The sequence below is a fragment of the Lepidochelys kempii genome, chromosome 13 (assembly GCF_965140285.1).
Source record: "Lepidochelys kempii isolate rLepKem1 chromosome 13, rLepKem1.hap1, whole genome shotgun sequence".
NCBI lineage: Eukaryota > Metazoa > Chordata > Testudines > Cheloniidae > Lepidochelys > Lepidochelys kempii.
This window is the reverse complement of record NC_136392.1, coordinates 35487829-35504211: the sequence shown is the minus strand read 5'-3', so window position 1 is coordinate 35504211 and position 16383 is coordinate 35487829.

Genomic DNA, 16383 nt, shown 5'->3' with positions numbered 1-16383 from the left:
AGATAGATAGATAGAGGGGGTGGATAGGGAGAAAGAGAGGGGGGTGTATGGGGATACATAGATAGTACGGCTGTCGATTAATCACAGTAAACTCACGTGATTAACTAAAAAAAAATTAATTGCTATTAAAAATAATAGTGATTAATTGTAGTTTTAATCGCACTGTTAAACAATAGAAAACCAACTGAAATTTATTAAATATTTTGTATGTTTCTCTACATTTTCATATATATCATGTATTCTGTGTTGTAATTGAAATCAAAGTGTATATTTTGATTACAAATATTTGCACTGTGAAAATGATAAACAAAAGAAATAGTATTTTTCCATTCACCTCAAATAAGTACTGTAGTGCAATCTCTTTATCGTGAAATTGCAACTTACAAAGGTAGATTTTTTTTGTTACATATCTGCACTCAAAAACATAATAACGTAAAACTTCAGAGTTTACAAGTCCACTCAGTCCTAGTTGTTCAGCCAATCGCTAAGACAAACAAGTTTGTTTACATTTATGGGAGATAATGCTGCCTGCTTCTTATTTACAGTGTCACCAGAAAGTGAGAACAGGCATTTGCATGGCACTTTTATAGCCAGCATTGCAGATATATTAAACATTCGTATGCCCCTTCATGCTTCGGCCACCATTCCAGAGGACATGTTTCCATGCTTATGACACTCGTTAAAAAAATGTGCTAATTAAAATTGTGACTGAACCCCTTGGGGGAGAATTGTATGTCCCATGCTCTGTTTTACCCACCTTCTGCCATATATTTCATGTTATAACAGCCTCGTATGATGACCCAGCACATGTTGTTCATTTTAAGAACACTTTCACTGCAGATCTGACAAAATGCAAAGAAGGTACCAATGTGAGATTTCTAAAGATAGCTACAGCACTCAACCCAAGATTTAAGAACCTGAAGTGCCTTCCAAAATCTGAGAGGGACAAGGTAAGGCGCATGCTTTCAGAAGTCTTAAAAGAACTCTGATGCAGAAATTACAGAACCCAAACCACCAAAAAAGAAAATCAACCTTCTGCTGGGGGCATCTGACTCATATAATGAAAATGAACATGCGTCGGTCAGCATTGCTTTGGATGGTTATCGAGCAGAACCCATCATCAGCATGGATGCATGTCCCATGGAATCGTGGTTGAGGCATGCCGGGAAATATGAATCTTTAGTGCATCTGGCACATAAATATCTTGCAACACCAACTACAACAGTGCCACGAGAAGGCCTATTTCTCACTTTCAGGTGACATTGTAAACAAGAAGCAAGCAGCTTTATCTCCTGCAAATGTAAACAAACTTGTTTGTCTGAGCGATTGGCTGAACAAGAAGTAGGACTGAGTGGAGTTGCAAGCTCTAAAATTTTACATTGTTTTATTTTTGCATGCAGGGTTTTTTTTTGTACAATATCATGAAAGTTGAACTTACAAATATAGAATTAAGAGACTGCACTACAGTACTTGTGTTAGATGAACTGAAAAATACTATTTCTTTTGTTTTTTACAGTGCAAATACTTATAATAAAATTAATATAAAGTGAACACTGTACACTTTTTATTCTGTGTTGTAATTGAAATCAATATATTTGAAAATTTAGAAAACATCCAAAATATTTAAATAAATGGTATTCTATTATTGTTTAACACTGCGATTAATCATGATTAATTTTTTAATCTCTTGACAGCCCTAATAGATAGATAGATAGATAGATAGGGGCAGGTGAATGTTAAAACCATTAGACAAGTGGACAGAGAGATGATTAGACAGATGAACATATGACATGGCAGATTGATAAAAGTGTAGATGGGGAATTGGAAATACAGACAAAATTTTAGGGCCAGTTTTCCTGATAATATCTGGTTGTTTTGGGTGGGTCCTGAGTGGTATAAAGAAGCCAGAGCAGAATTTCCAATTAAACTGGGATAACATTGATTGTAAAATCCTTGGGAAAGGGACCATCTTTCTGTTCCTTGTATGATGTCTAGAACAATGGGTTCCCTGTCCATGGGGTCCCTAAGGTGCTATAATAATAATAATAATACTTAATAAATACTTAATAATTAATACTTAGTCATTAATAATAATTAATAAAATAGAAGAAGAAGGAGGAGGTTTTGCACTGCCAGAGAAGTACCTAGAGTGTACTCTTTGATCTGTTTCTTCCTTTGCAGGTGACTGACTGGTTTAGTTATCCAGGTTACTGTGTATTGGAAATGTGGTTCCTTGGTATTCCACAGCCAGATCCCATGATAGACTATGAAGTGGATAAGGACAATATACCACCCACGTCCTCTGAGTCATAACTGATAAGCCACCCACTTGGTCTGTCTGCCTGAATGCAAGCCATGTACGCAATCGGGCACCTTTGGATTCTGTTGGGATAACTCTCAAATGTGTGAGATCTGTTAGTACCTGTTAGGAAATGGTAATGCTTTTAGTTCTTTCATTATCTATATTTGATTTATATATATTAACTATTATTTAGATTTTTTATCTTCAACAAAGAGTATGTCTGAAGTCTAAGGCCTAGAACACTGGTCTTGACCAATAAGTAACCCTATTTAGGAATTCATTAATTATGCTGTATTTAGTAACTCTGTCTAGGGTGCCTTCATGTCTATAAAACTCCTGATATGCTTGAAACCATCTCCTTAACATAGGTATAAAATGAGGACATACACATATACAGACTTGAGAAACTAATATTGTTATAGCAGATGTTTTCTGTTGTGAAAATCGACATGGAAGAATGATTGTGGAGTAAGAAAGACCCACTGAGAGATATTAACTTGAAGAATTGTTAGTCCTCTCAGTTGTAAATAATCATGCCTTCTCACATGAGTCAGGGAAATTGAGACTGTTGTGACAAAGTTCCTCCTCTGCCTTGGTGGGTCCTGTGCTTATTGGCAGATTTTCTCGCCTCAGAGGTTAACGGCAGCCCTCAGTTTGGCCACTTTCGTGGCTCAAATCTGCTATTATAATAATCTGCTATTCAGTCAGTTAGCCTCATCACTGGCCAGCTCGAATCATAGAATCATAGACTATCAGGGTTGGAAGGGACCTCAGGAGGTCATCTAGTCCAACCCCCTGCTCAAAGCAGGACCAATCCCCAACTAAATCATCCCAGCCAGGGCTTTGTCAAGCCTGACCTTAAAAATATCTAAGGAAGGAAATTCCACTACCTCCCTAGGTAACTCATTCCAGTGTTTCACCAACCTCCGAGTGAAAAAGTTTTTCCTAATATCCAATCGAAACCTCCCCCATTGCAACTTGAGACCATTACGCCCCGTTCTGTCATCAGCTACCACTGAGAACAGTCTAGAGCCATCCTCTTTGGAACCCCCTTTCAGGTAGTTGAAAGCAGCTATCAAATCCCCCCTCATTCTTCTCTTCCCACACACTAAACAATCCCAGTTCCCTCAGCCTCTCCTCATAAGTCATGTGTTCCAGTCCCCTAATCATTTTTCAGAGTAACAGCCGTGTTAGTCTGTATTCGCAAAAAGAAAAGGAGTACTTGTGGCACCTTAGAGACAACCAATTTATTTGAAAGCTCATGCTCAAATAAATTGGTTAGTCTCTAAGGTGCCACAAGTACTCCTTTTCTTTTTTCCAATCATTTTTGTTGCCCTCCGCTGGACTCTTTCCAATTTTTCCATATCCTTCTTGTAGTGTGGGCCCAAACTGGACACAGAACGCCAGATGAGGCCTCACCAATGTCGAATAGAGGGGAACGATCATGTCCCTCGATCTGCTGACAATGCCCCCAATTATACAGCCCAAAATGCCATTGGCCTTCTTGGCAACAAGGGCACACTGTTGACTCATATCCAGCTTCTCGTCCACTATAACCCCTAGGTCCTTTTCTGCAGAACTGCTGCCGAGCCATTCGGTCCCTAGTCTGTAGCGGTGCATGGGATTCTTCCATCCTAAGTGCAGGACTCTACACTTGTCCTTGTTGAACCTCATCAGATTTCTTTTGGTCCAATCCTCTCATTTTTCTAGGTCCTTCTGTATCCTATCCCTACCCTCCAGCATATCTACCTTTCCTCCCAGTTTAGTCTCATCTGCAAACTTGCTGAGGGTGCAATCCACACCATCCTCCAGATCATTTATGAAGATATTGAACAAAACCGGCCCCAGGACCGACCCCTGGGGCACTCCACTTGATACCGGCTGCCAACTAGACATGGAGCCATTGATCACTACCCGTTGAGCCTGACAATCTAGCCAACTTTCTATTCACCTTATAGTCCATACAGCAAGCCCATATATCTTTAACTTGCTGGCAAGAATACTGTGGGAGACCATGTCAAAAGCTTTGCTAAAGTCAAGGAACAACACATCCACTGCTTTGCCCTCATCCACAGAACCAGTTATCTCGTCATAGAAGGCAATTAGATTAGTCAGGCTTGACTTGCCCTTGGTGAATCCATGCTGACTGTTCCTGATCACTTTCCTCTCCCCTAAGTGCTTAAGAATTGATTCCTTGAGGACCTGCTCCATGATTTTTCCAGGGACTGAGGTGAGGCTGACTGGCCTGTAGTTCCCTGGATCTGCCTTCTTCCCTTTTTTAAAGATGGGCACTACATTAGCCTTTTTCCACTCGTCCGGGACTTCCCCCGGTCACCATGAGTTTTCAAAGATAAAGGCCAATGGCTCTGCAATCACATCCGCCAACTCCTTTAGCACTCTCGGATGCAACGCATCCGGCCCCCTGGACTTGTGCACATCCAGCTTTTCAAAATAGTCCTGAACTACTTCTTTCTCCACAGAGGGCTGGTCATCTCCTCCCCATGCTGAGCTGCCCAGTGCAGCAGTTTGGGAGCTGACTTTGTTCGTAAAGACAGAGGCAAAAAAAGCATTGAGTACATTAGCTTTTTCCACATCCTCTCTCACTAGGTTGCCTCCCTCATTCAGTAAGGGGCCCACACTTTCCTTGACTTTCTTCTTGTTCCTAACATACCTGAAGAAACCCTTCTTGTTACTCTTAACATCTCTTGCTAGCTGCAACTCCAGGTGTGATTTGGCCTTCCTCATTTCTCTCCTGCATGCCCGAGCAATATTTTTATACTCATCCCTGGTCATTTGTCCAATCTTCCACTTCTTGTAAGCTTCTTTTTTGTATTTAAGATCAGCAAGGATTTCACTGTTAAGCCAAGCTGGCCGCCTGCCATATTTACTATTCTTTCTACACATCGGGATGGTTTGTCCCTGTAATCTCAATAAGGATTCTTTAAAATACAGCCTGCTCTCCTGGACTCCTTATTCTCCCAGGGGATCTTGCCCATCAGTTCCCTGAGGGAGTCAAAGTCTGCTTTTCTGAACTCCAGGGTCCATATTCTGCTGCTTTCCTTTCTTCTTTGTGTCAGGATCCTGAACTTGACCATCTCATGGTCACTGCCTCCCAGGTTCCCATCCACTTTTGCTTCCCCTGCTAATTCTTCCCGGTTTGTGAGCAGCAGGTCAAGAAGAGCTCTGCCCCTAGTTGGTTCCTCCAGCACTTGCACCAGGAAATTGTCCCCTACTCTTTCCAAAAACTTCCTGGATTGTCTGTGCACTGCTATATTGCTCTCCCAGCAGATATCAGGGTGATTGAAGTCTCCCATGAGAACCAGGGCCTGTGATCTAGTAACTTCTGTGAGTTGCCCGAAGAAAGCCTTGTCCACCTCATCCCCCTGGTCCGGTGGTCTGTAGCAGATTCCCGCCACGACATCACCCTTGTTGCTCATACTTCTAAACTTAATGCAGAGACACTCAGGTTTTTCTGTAGTTTCGTACTTGAGCTCTGAGGAGTCATACTGCTCCCTTGCATACAGTGCAATTCCCCCACCTTTTCTGCCCTGTCTGTCCTTTGTGAACAGTTTATATCCATCCATGACAGTACTCCAGTCATGTGAGTTATCCCACCAAGTCTCTGTTATTCCAATCATATCATAATTCCTTGGCTGGGCCAGGACTTCCAGTTCTCCCTGCTTGTTTCCCAGGCTTCGTGCATTGATGTATAGGCACTTGAGATAACCCGCTGATCGCCCCTCTTTCTCAGTATGAGGCAGGAGCCCTCCACTCTCACACGCTCCTGCTTGTGCTTCCTCCCGGTATCCCACTTCCCCACTTACCTCAGGGCTTTGGTCTCCTTCCCCTGGTGAACCTAGTTTAAAGCCCTCCTCACTAGGTTAGCCAGCCTGCTTGCGAAGATGCTCTTCCCTCTCTTCGTTAGGTGGAGCCCGTCTCTGCCTAGCACTCCTCCTTCTTGGAACACCATCCCATGGTCAAAGAATCCAAAGCCTTCTCTCCGACACCACCTGCATAGCCATTCGTTGACTTCCACGATTTGACGGTCTCTACCCAGGCCTTTTCCTTCCACGGGGAGGATGGACGAGAACACCACTTGCGCCTGAAACTCCTTTATCCTTCTTCCCAGAGCCACATAGTCCACAGTGACTTCTACTATCAGTGATCCTTAGTCCACATTGAATCAGCTGAGCTGACTCTCCCTGGTAGAATGCCTCCGTTGTCTTCACCAATACTATTTATAGGCCAGGTTCTGATAACTCTTGAGTAGTATCTTACTTCTCCATTGGTCCTGTGAAGTCAATGAGACACATCTCAAGCTGCTGTGAATCAGCATATCTCCCTCACAGTCAAGTAAATATTTCCAGAGCTAGTGTAAATCAAATTCGTTCTATCAAAATCAGTGGACCAGGTTCAAAGGCAAGGGGTAAACCAGCAGAGCTCCATTGATTTTGCTCTGTTTAACTGCAGGTGACTGAATGGAACTACACAGTAGTCATGGCATGCAAACTCTGAAGGTAGTGCCATTGTTGGGAAGTTAATGAGAGCCAGATTTGATTTCTAGAATAATACTATGTAGGAATGAAAACCCAGGTGGAATTTCAGATCAGAGAGAGATTTTTCAGGGGTAGGAATTACAAAGCTTGCATAGACCTCTTTACAGCCAAGCACTTAAGCGCATACTTGGCTCTGAGCATAAGAGTCATCTCATTGATTTCACTGGACCACTTGGCTTAGAAGAAAAGCAGAAAAACTCTTAAATCAGGTCCATTGATGTGATCCAACATTGGGGTGTCATCAGACTTATGGAAACTTGTTGTCTCAATTAAGCAAAATGGAGCTTTGGAAGAAAATGCCATCGCCTTTCTTCAATTTTTTTGAAACCGAAGTCCATGATTGTCCCTAGGTCATACTGGCTATTTTGCTTATTGATTGCACCTGGTAGTTGTAGGAGAAAGAGAAAGCCTAACCTCTGGGCCTTGTGGAAGATCTGATGCCTGAACTAGAGGCTGTGAATCAAAGTTCGGCCATGTGTTAATGTCGATATTAACAAGTTCACTCTATGACCTTGGCAAAAGTTTTGCTAGTGTTGCTAAAACACAGACACTCCTAAGAAGCAACAGATACTGGATATGTGCGAGAACACAGTACCTCTTGGTACAAAAGACATCTTGGTCTAACATCAGATAAGTGGGTTTGACAGAAGTGATGAATAGGGACGCTGTGCCAGAGACACCTGGGGCATGATACAAGTGGAGGTAATGAGCCGATGTCATGCAACACACAAGATAGTACGAGAGTTGTTTATCTCAGTCTATACAAATTGGGGTGCCTCGCCTTAATCCTTTGTGTGACCTGAGGAAAGCAAAAAGTCCCTCTACTGACTGTGCTGCTCTTTGCCACTGGGCACTCATGTGTTAGTGTACCTGTAGCCACAGAGCCAGGGCACTAGGAATCATAGAATATCAGAGTTGGAAGGGACCTCAGGAGGTCATCTAGTCCAACCCCCTGCTCAAAGCAGGACCAATCCCCAATTTTTGCCCCAGATCCCTAAATGGCCCCCTCAAAGGATTGAACTCACAACCCTGGGTTTAGCAGGCCAATGCTCAAACCACTGAGCTATCCCTCCCCCCATACTGTGGGGGGACTGTGTCTTGAGTGCAATAAATCTGGTCGAATGTCTTTGTCACTGAACCGTGCTGGTGGTTGTTCTTTCTGGGTAGTACTATCGAGGTCTGCTGAACCAACTATCTGTGCAGGGCTGGGACAGCATATGGAGAGAGCACACACACACCTAACTGACAACAGTAGTTGTCATAGTTCATTGATTGTAAAAGGTAGTATATCATCTCTAATGAGGGCTGCAATAATTTGGGGTGCCCTTCAGAGTTATTTTGAATAAGTAGGGATGCCTTTTCTTTATCATTCCTTTACAAAAAATCCATGCTTTGCTCATACATTGCTATAGAGTCAGAGGCACAGGCCTGCAATTATGGTTCTAATAATTGATTTGTAGATGGATTAATACATTCCAAGTCTTGAGTGGGCCACTGTGATCTTCTAGTCTGAGATATCATATAGCAGAGGCCAGAAAACGTCCCCAAAATTATTCCTAGAGCACATCTTTTAGGGAAAATATATATCAAATCTTGAGTTAAAAATTCTCAGTGATAGAGAATACACCATGTCATAAATATAAAGGGAAGGGTAAACCCCTTTAAAATCCATCCTGGCCAGAGGAAAAATCCTCTCAACTGTAAAGGGTTAAGAAGCTAAAGGTAACCTCGCTGGCACCTGACCAAAATGACCAATGAGGAAACAAGATACTTTCAAAAGCTGGGAGGAGGGAGAGAAACAAAAGGTCTGTGTCTGTCTATATGCTGCTTTTGCCAGGGATAGACCAGAAATGGAGTCTTAGAACTTTTAGTCAGTAATCTAGCTAGGTATGTGTTAGATTATGATTTCTTTAAATGGCTGAGAAAAGAACTGTGCTGAATAGAATGACTATTTCTGTCTGTGTGTCTTTTTTGTAACTTAAGGTTTTGCCTAGAGGGATTCTCTATGTTTTGAATCTAATTACCCTGTAAGGTATCTACCAGCCTGATTTTACAGGAGTGATTCCTTTACTTCTATTTCTATTAAAAGTCTTCTTGTAAGAAAACTGAATGCTTTTTCATTGTTCTCAGATCCAAGGGTTTGGGTCTGTGGTCACCTATGTAAATTGGTGAGGATTTTTACCAAATCTTTCCCAGGAAGTGGGGTGCAAGGGTTGGGAGGATTTTGGGGGGAAAGATGTGTCCAAACTACGTTTCCCAGTAAACCCAGTTAGAGTTTGGTGGTGGCAGTGGATATTCCAAGGACAAAGGATAAAGTTAATTTGTACCTTGGGGAAGTTTTAACCTAAGCTGGTAAAAGTAAGCTTAGGAGGTTTTCATGCAGGTCCCCACATTTGTACCCTAGAGTTCAGAGTGAGGGAGGAATCTTGACATGGTGGCAGAGTGGTGGGATTAACCTGAAATCAACCTGAGATCAATTTGAGATTTTTTGAACTAGAAATACAGATTTTAAAAAAAGAAAAGGGGTACTTGTGGCACCTTAGAGACTAACCAATTTATTTGAGCATAAGCTTTCGTGCACGAAAGCTTATGCTCAAATAAATTGGTTAGTCTCTAAGGTGCCACAAGTACCCCTTTTCTTTTTGCGAATACAGACTAACAAGGCTGTTACTCTGAAACCAGATTTTAAAAAGGAAATTTTTTTTCCTTTGGAGCTGTTGGAAAGCAGCTTTTTTTTTCTCTGCTTTGAGGCCAGAGGAGAGACAAAAGGGGATTATCTTTGTAAATTACAGGTTTTCTTTCTCCTGCAGGGAAATTCACAGTCTTGGTAAACCAGAATGTTTTTTTTCCCTAAAAGTAAATGGGGGGGGGGGTGTTCTACCCATTTGCCTGGAGACAAAAGTGGCAGGGGCTTTTTTTAGGATTTTGATTTTTTTACAAGGAGCACCGGTTTGAAAAGGAATTTTCTTTCCTTTAGGCTTCTGGTAAGCAGGTATCCAAGTAGTTGGAGGTTTTTTGCTTTGATTTGGGGCCAGAGCAGAGACAAAGGGAATTGTCTTTTTCTGTAGGCTGACAATCACTATCAGAGAATAGGTATTCTATTCCAGCACAGCAAAATTTTACAGCCAAGTTTTGTTTGTTTATTTCTAAACTTCGGGTGTAAAGTTAGTTAAAAACAGAGAGGTTAGGATGATTAGGGGTCTAGAACACATGACTTATGAGGAGAGGCTGAGGGAGCTGGGATTGTTTAGCCTGCAGAAGAGAAGAATGAGGGGGGATTTGATAGCTGCTTTCAACTACCTGAAAGGGGGTTCCAAAGAGGATAGCTCTAGACTGTTCTCAATGGTAGCAGATGACAGAACGAGGAGTAATGGTCTCAAGTTGCAGTGGGGGAGGTTTAGATTGGATATTAGGAAAAACTTTTTCACTAAGAGGGTGGTGAAACACTGGAATGCGTTACCTAGGGAGGTGGTAGAATCTCCTTCCTTAGAGATTTTTAAGGTCAGGCTTGACAAAGCCCTGGCTGGGATGATTTAACTGGGAATTGGTCCTGCTTCGAGCAGGGGGTTGGACTAGATGACCTTCAGGGGTCCCTTCCAACCCTGATATTCTATGATTCTATGATGGGTAAACCCCTTTAAAATCCCTCCTGGCCAGAGGAAAAAATCCTCTCATCTGTAAAGGGTTAAGAAGCTAAAGGTAACCTCGCTGGCACCTGACCAAAATGACCAATGAGGAGACAAGATACTTTCAAAAGCTGGGAGGAGGGAGAAAAACAAAGGATCTGTGTCTGGCTGTATGATGCTTTTGCCGGGGACAGAACAGGAATGGAGTCTTAGAACTTTTAGTAAGTAATCTAGCTAGCTATGTGTTAGATTATGATTTCTTTAAATGGCTGAGATAAGAGCTGTGCTGAATAGAATGACTATTCCTGCCTGCGTGTCTTTTTTGTAACTTAAGGTTTTGCCTAGAGGGATTCTCTATGTTTTGAATCTAATTACCCTGTAAGGTATCTACTATCCTGATTTTACAGAGGTGATTCCTTTACTTCTATTAAAAGTCTTCTTGTAAGAAAACTGAATGCTTTTTCATTGTTCTAAGATCCAAGGGTTTGTGTCTGTGGTCACCTATGAAAATTGGTGAGGATTTTTACCAAACCTTCCCCAGGAAGTGGGGTGCAAGGGTTGGGAGGATTTTGGGGAGAAAGACATGTCCAAACCACGTTTCCCAGTAAACCCAGATAAAGTTTGGTGGTGGCAGTGGAAATCCAAGGGAAAAATAATTTTGTATCTTGGGGAAGTTTTAACTTAAGCTGGTAAAAGTAAGCTTAGGAGGTTTTCATGCAGGTCCCCACATCTGTACCCTAGAGTTCAGAGTGGGGAAGGAACCTTGACAGGTGCCTAACTTAGTTGGATGCTTTAGTAAATCCCACTTTCCATCTGCCATTTTAGGTGCCTCAACACCTTTGGAAACCTGGCCCTTTATCTGTGAATCACTATTAAAATGCTGATTGAAGTATTTCTCACACTGAGGTTGAGATTTCAAATCTGCCTTAGGGATTTTGATGCCCAATTCCTGTTAAAATAAGAACTGCTCATTCAGATCCTATGGGCACCTTTGGAAGTCTGAGTTCTAATAAATATATAATGTCTCTCTCCTATGTGGATTAGACTTGCAGAGTTTAAGGCCAGAAGGAACCATTGTGGTCATCTAACCTGACTTCCTGCACATTACAGGTCATAGAATCTCATCCACCTACTCCTGTGACAGACCCATAGCCACTGGCTGAGTCACTGAAGTCCTCAAATTCTGATTTGAAGTCTTCAAGTTACAGAGAATCCACCATTTATTCCAGTTCAAACTAGCAAGTGACCCCAGGCTGCAGAGCAAGGTTAAAACCGCCCAGGGTCTCTGCCAATCTGACCAAGGGAAAATTCCTTCCTGATCCCAAATATGATGATCTGTTAGACCCTGAGCATATTGGCGAGACACATGAGCCAGACCCTTGGCAAATAATTCTCTGTAATAACTCAGAGCCCTCCTTATCTAGTGCCCAATCTCTGGCTGTTGAGGATATCTGCTAATAGATGCCTGGGTGTAATATAAAAATCCTCAATTGAGGGGGTTCACAATAAAATTTTATTTAAAGCACAGGTGGAAAGGTCACTACAGATCAACCTTATTTACCTATGTGTTTTAATAAAATCTAACAGTTCAAAACACAAAAGCCATGTGTGATCATGAGGGGCTGAGTAACAACATGAAGGAGAGAAATGATATAGTAATGAAGAAGTGTGTTGCCCCACATCCCCTCCTGCTTAAAAGAAAAAAAGCAAACTGTTAATTTCTGCAGTGAAAGAGTTTTTAATCACAATACTAAAAGTAAATAAAATGGGAACTGAAATCAAGTAATTCAAAGCTATATTATCATACATTTTAAAAATAACATAAGCATGGTTTAAATCCTAAAGAAATGCCGAGGGAGGAAAATTAAGTTTATTTAATTCCCATAACTACATAATTAGCATCCCTGTGGCACAACTTAAATCAAGATTTTTAGTAATTTTTGTCTAAATAGTTTGCACTGTTAGAATCCAACCCCCCACCACACACAGACACACACAAACCTCCCATAAAAATAGTTAACAGGAAAGTAAACTGTGAAGAAATAAACTCCTGGGGAATAGTAATATTATACAAAACCTTCAGAAGACAGAATACTGGACTAGATGGACCATTGGTCTCATGCCATATGGCTGTTCTTATGATGAGCACAAGCCACAATATTGGATCATGTGGAAGAACAAGTTCCTTGTGAACTGGAGATGCTTGCTCATGTTTGTAGCTTTTCAGGAGAAGGCCATGTCGTCCCCGAAAGTGCTTGTGAAAGCAATTTAAATGACAGAGTCTGGGGAATGATTGCTATGTCTTCTGTGTCGATGGCACAGGCAACAGCCCTGACACTGACAACTTTCTAAATCATATGAGCTCTCTCTGCTTACACCTCTTAACCAGGTGTAAAATATGGTCACAAAGTTTCTGCGAAATCTTTTTCTGAAGGAAATTTGGGATCTTAATAAAAGGACGATTTCAAGCAAATTATCAGCTTTCCTTAAAGGTTTTGCTTTTTTTAATGGAAACCCTAAAAATTACAATATAATTTATTATTTGCATTGTGCAATCAGTTAAGATCCCCGGTCATGGCCCAGAAGTCCGTTGTGCTAGGTGCTGTACAAACACTGGATGAAATGATTGCTCTGAATGGCTGAAACGTAACACTGATCCCTGTCACGTCCCCGACTCTGGCTCAGTTGCCTCACTGCATCAGCCCTTATTTACACCAGCACCTCCATTGCATTTAATGGTGCCACTTTCCTGATTACAGGTTACTCACAGGAGTCAGGAGCGCAGGAGATGCTGGTGCCGTATTTACCACAGGCCTGACAAAATGGGGATCTGAGGAGCAACCACAGCCATCTCCATGGGCAGTTAGGAGAGGTAGCTGGGCTGGGCCAGGCTGCAGAGGGCTGTGTTAGGTCACCCATAACCAGAACCTTCTCCAGGGGTGCTTGGAAGAGGCAGGGCTGGGCCAGGGCTGCAGAGGGCCGTCCCATGTCACCGATTGGCAGAGGAGCAGTGTTCAGCTGCGGGTATGGGCTAACGAGGAGAAAATGTGAGCGTGTCTCTCTCTTGCTTCTGGGAACCAAGAGAGCTGGAGGTGCCGGCCATTTACCCAGTGAGGCCTGAGCCCTCAGACAAGGGAGGAGATGGAGTCAGGGCAGAGGAAGCGTGAGGTAGAGGAGACAGTGAGTTCCTCTAGTCTTAACACTGTTGGTGCCTAAATACTGTAGGTGCCTAAATTTCTGCAGTAAGATATTCCCTGTGCAGCTGTTTCTGCTTGCACTGTAGGCACCTGGATACCAAAGCCCCACAGTGATGCACAATCCAGGGGAAGATCAGCATCACGCCCCCTAATTCGCCTGTGGGGCCCAATAAGATAAGCATGCTCAGAGCTCTCTTAGCAGACTGGGCTCTGGATGCAAACTCATGCACAAGACTCATGCAAACTCATGCACGTGGCAGGGAGGGGGGAAGAGAAGAGGAGAATCTCCCTAATAACTTTTAGCCCTGCAGTGAGGGTGCCCAGACCCCCACTTCCTAAGGGGCCAAAGAGATTTGAACAGGGATCTACCACCTCTCAGGAGAGTGCCCGAGTGACTGGGCCAGAGGCTCTCTTAATCTCTCCTGTTGAAGCTCCATGATGGATAAATACTTTGAAAAGAAAATCACTGGAGTTGGAGCACTGGATTTTTGGTCTCCCACCTCAGTGCTCTAACCACCAGGCTACAGTATGATCACCAGGATCCCACCAAGGGCAGTCAGTGATAAGGGTCACAGCAGGGGCAAACTGGAGGCTGTGAGTAGCTGAGGAGTTCATAGTCAGTTCCAGCCTGGGGTTGACACCGACCGTCAGAGTCCAAGTCAGGTTTCAGGGTCCCAGTCATGAGGGAAAAAAAAAGCTGAGGTCACGCCAGGACTCTAGAGCAAGGAGCAGGAACAGTCATGGCAACTACAGAGATCCACACTGTTGCCTGGACACTTCCTGGTCATGCACCTTGGGTTTATATAGGGCATGGAGCCAATCAGGAGTCACAGGGCTGTTGCCTGTCAAACGTTAAGGTGGATTTTCCCGTGGTCGGGATCCACAGCAGGTCATGGGAAGTGGAGCGCAGGCTGATTACCGCTGCTCCTGGGTGACAGCCTGGAACTGTTAGCTACCTGGTAGCTCTACAGGCCTGGGCTCTAGACCAGTGGGGCCTTACAGGCATTCTCTTAGTGGTTGCTCTGTCTCTCTTTTTTGCCCACTGACACTTTATTTATTTATCCACAGTGGAATAGCTTCAACTGGATGTTGGATCATGTCCAAAGTGAAAGGAGAGCCATGGCCACTGGTTTCTGTGTAGTTAACTCCTGGTTTATTTATGCCAAGTGCAAAGAGTCTCATGCCTGCTTCATTTTACTGTTTGATATTTTCTCCTGCTCACTCTCACACGCTTCTTTACCTTGAGTTACACAGGCAGGGCTCATCCAACAGGGAAGGGATCTGGGACCATCCTCCATATTAGTTTACAGGGGTTCTCAAACTTGTTTTGCTGGGACCCAATTTGAAAATATTTCAGCTGTCATGACCCTCCCAAAACAATGACTACCCCCTATACCATGCCATTCTTACTTCTCCACTGCTGCTGGGGGCAGCGCTGCCTTCAGAGCTGGGTACCTGGCCAGCAGCTGCTGCTTTCCAGCTGCCCACCTCTGAAGAGCTTGGGCTGTCAGCCCCGTGCATGGCTGACAGGCCGATACCTGGCATGCACGGGGACTCACACCATGTGACACCCACATAATAACCTTGTGACACCCTGAGGGGTGGCAACCCCCAGTTTGAGAACGCCTGATTTACAATAATATGAAGTGCAAAGGTCCTGGGAACAATCTGGGATCTTTATTCATTGGCTTTTCAAATAGAGTTCATTCACCTCACAGGGTGCATCTGAAAGCTCTGTGTCTTAACAATGCCATCTCCAGATGGACTGAACCCAGGAATGCCAGATCTGTAAGCACACACCGTACTGCCGGCACTAAAGAACCGGCTACCACAGATGAAAGTCTGCAGAAGACTCATCATTAAAATTGCGAGTCTTTCATGGAGGTCACAGAAGTCACAGATTCCATGATTTTCAAGGACCTCTATGACTTCTGCAGCACCCAGTGTGGCTGATACCAGGGCTGTCTGAGCAGCTGAGGAAGCCCTGGGGCCAGCCGCACTGGCTTCTGCTCGGGCAGCCCCAGGGGTTAGCTGCTTGCGCAGCTCCGGGGCCAGTGGTACTGGCCACTGATCGGGCAGCCCTAGGCAGCTGGCCCCAGGGGCTGCTGGAGCAGCACCAGTCTCGGGCACTGCCCCGGGGCTGCAGCAGGCTCCTGGGCCACCCCTCCAAGCAGCAGTGAGGCCCCAGTCCACACAGTCCCCTGAGCAGCAGCAGCGGTGCCCCAGAGTTCCTAAGATTTAGTCATATGTATTTATAGTGTGAATTTTTGTTCATTGCCCGTGACCTGTCCATGATTTTATTAAAAATACCCATAACTAAATCTCAGCCTTACTCATCACTTATATGTGGTATAGTCACTAGAGGGAGACAAACAGCCAGGCGGGGCTACCATGGGTTGTACAGTGCCCCTGGCTGAGGAAGCTTGTCCAAACAGCACAGATCAATATCAATTTAAATCCCTCTAGGGGCCAGCACTTTGCCACTCCGTTTGCTCCTTCTCAACCAGATGGACTACGAGGATTGGACTTAAGATTCTGCAATATGTGGCTTTTCACACCATGAATATTAGAGTCTTCCTGTTCATATTAATACCCAGCTCCCATAAGAAGTTGAAAATACTGGACAGGATTCTACTCCCCATTATACCTTTGGACCGACTCCAAAGACTCCAGTGGAGCCTTGCTGGATTGGAAGAGGAAAC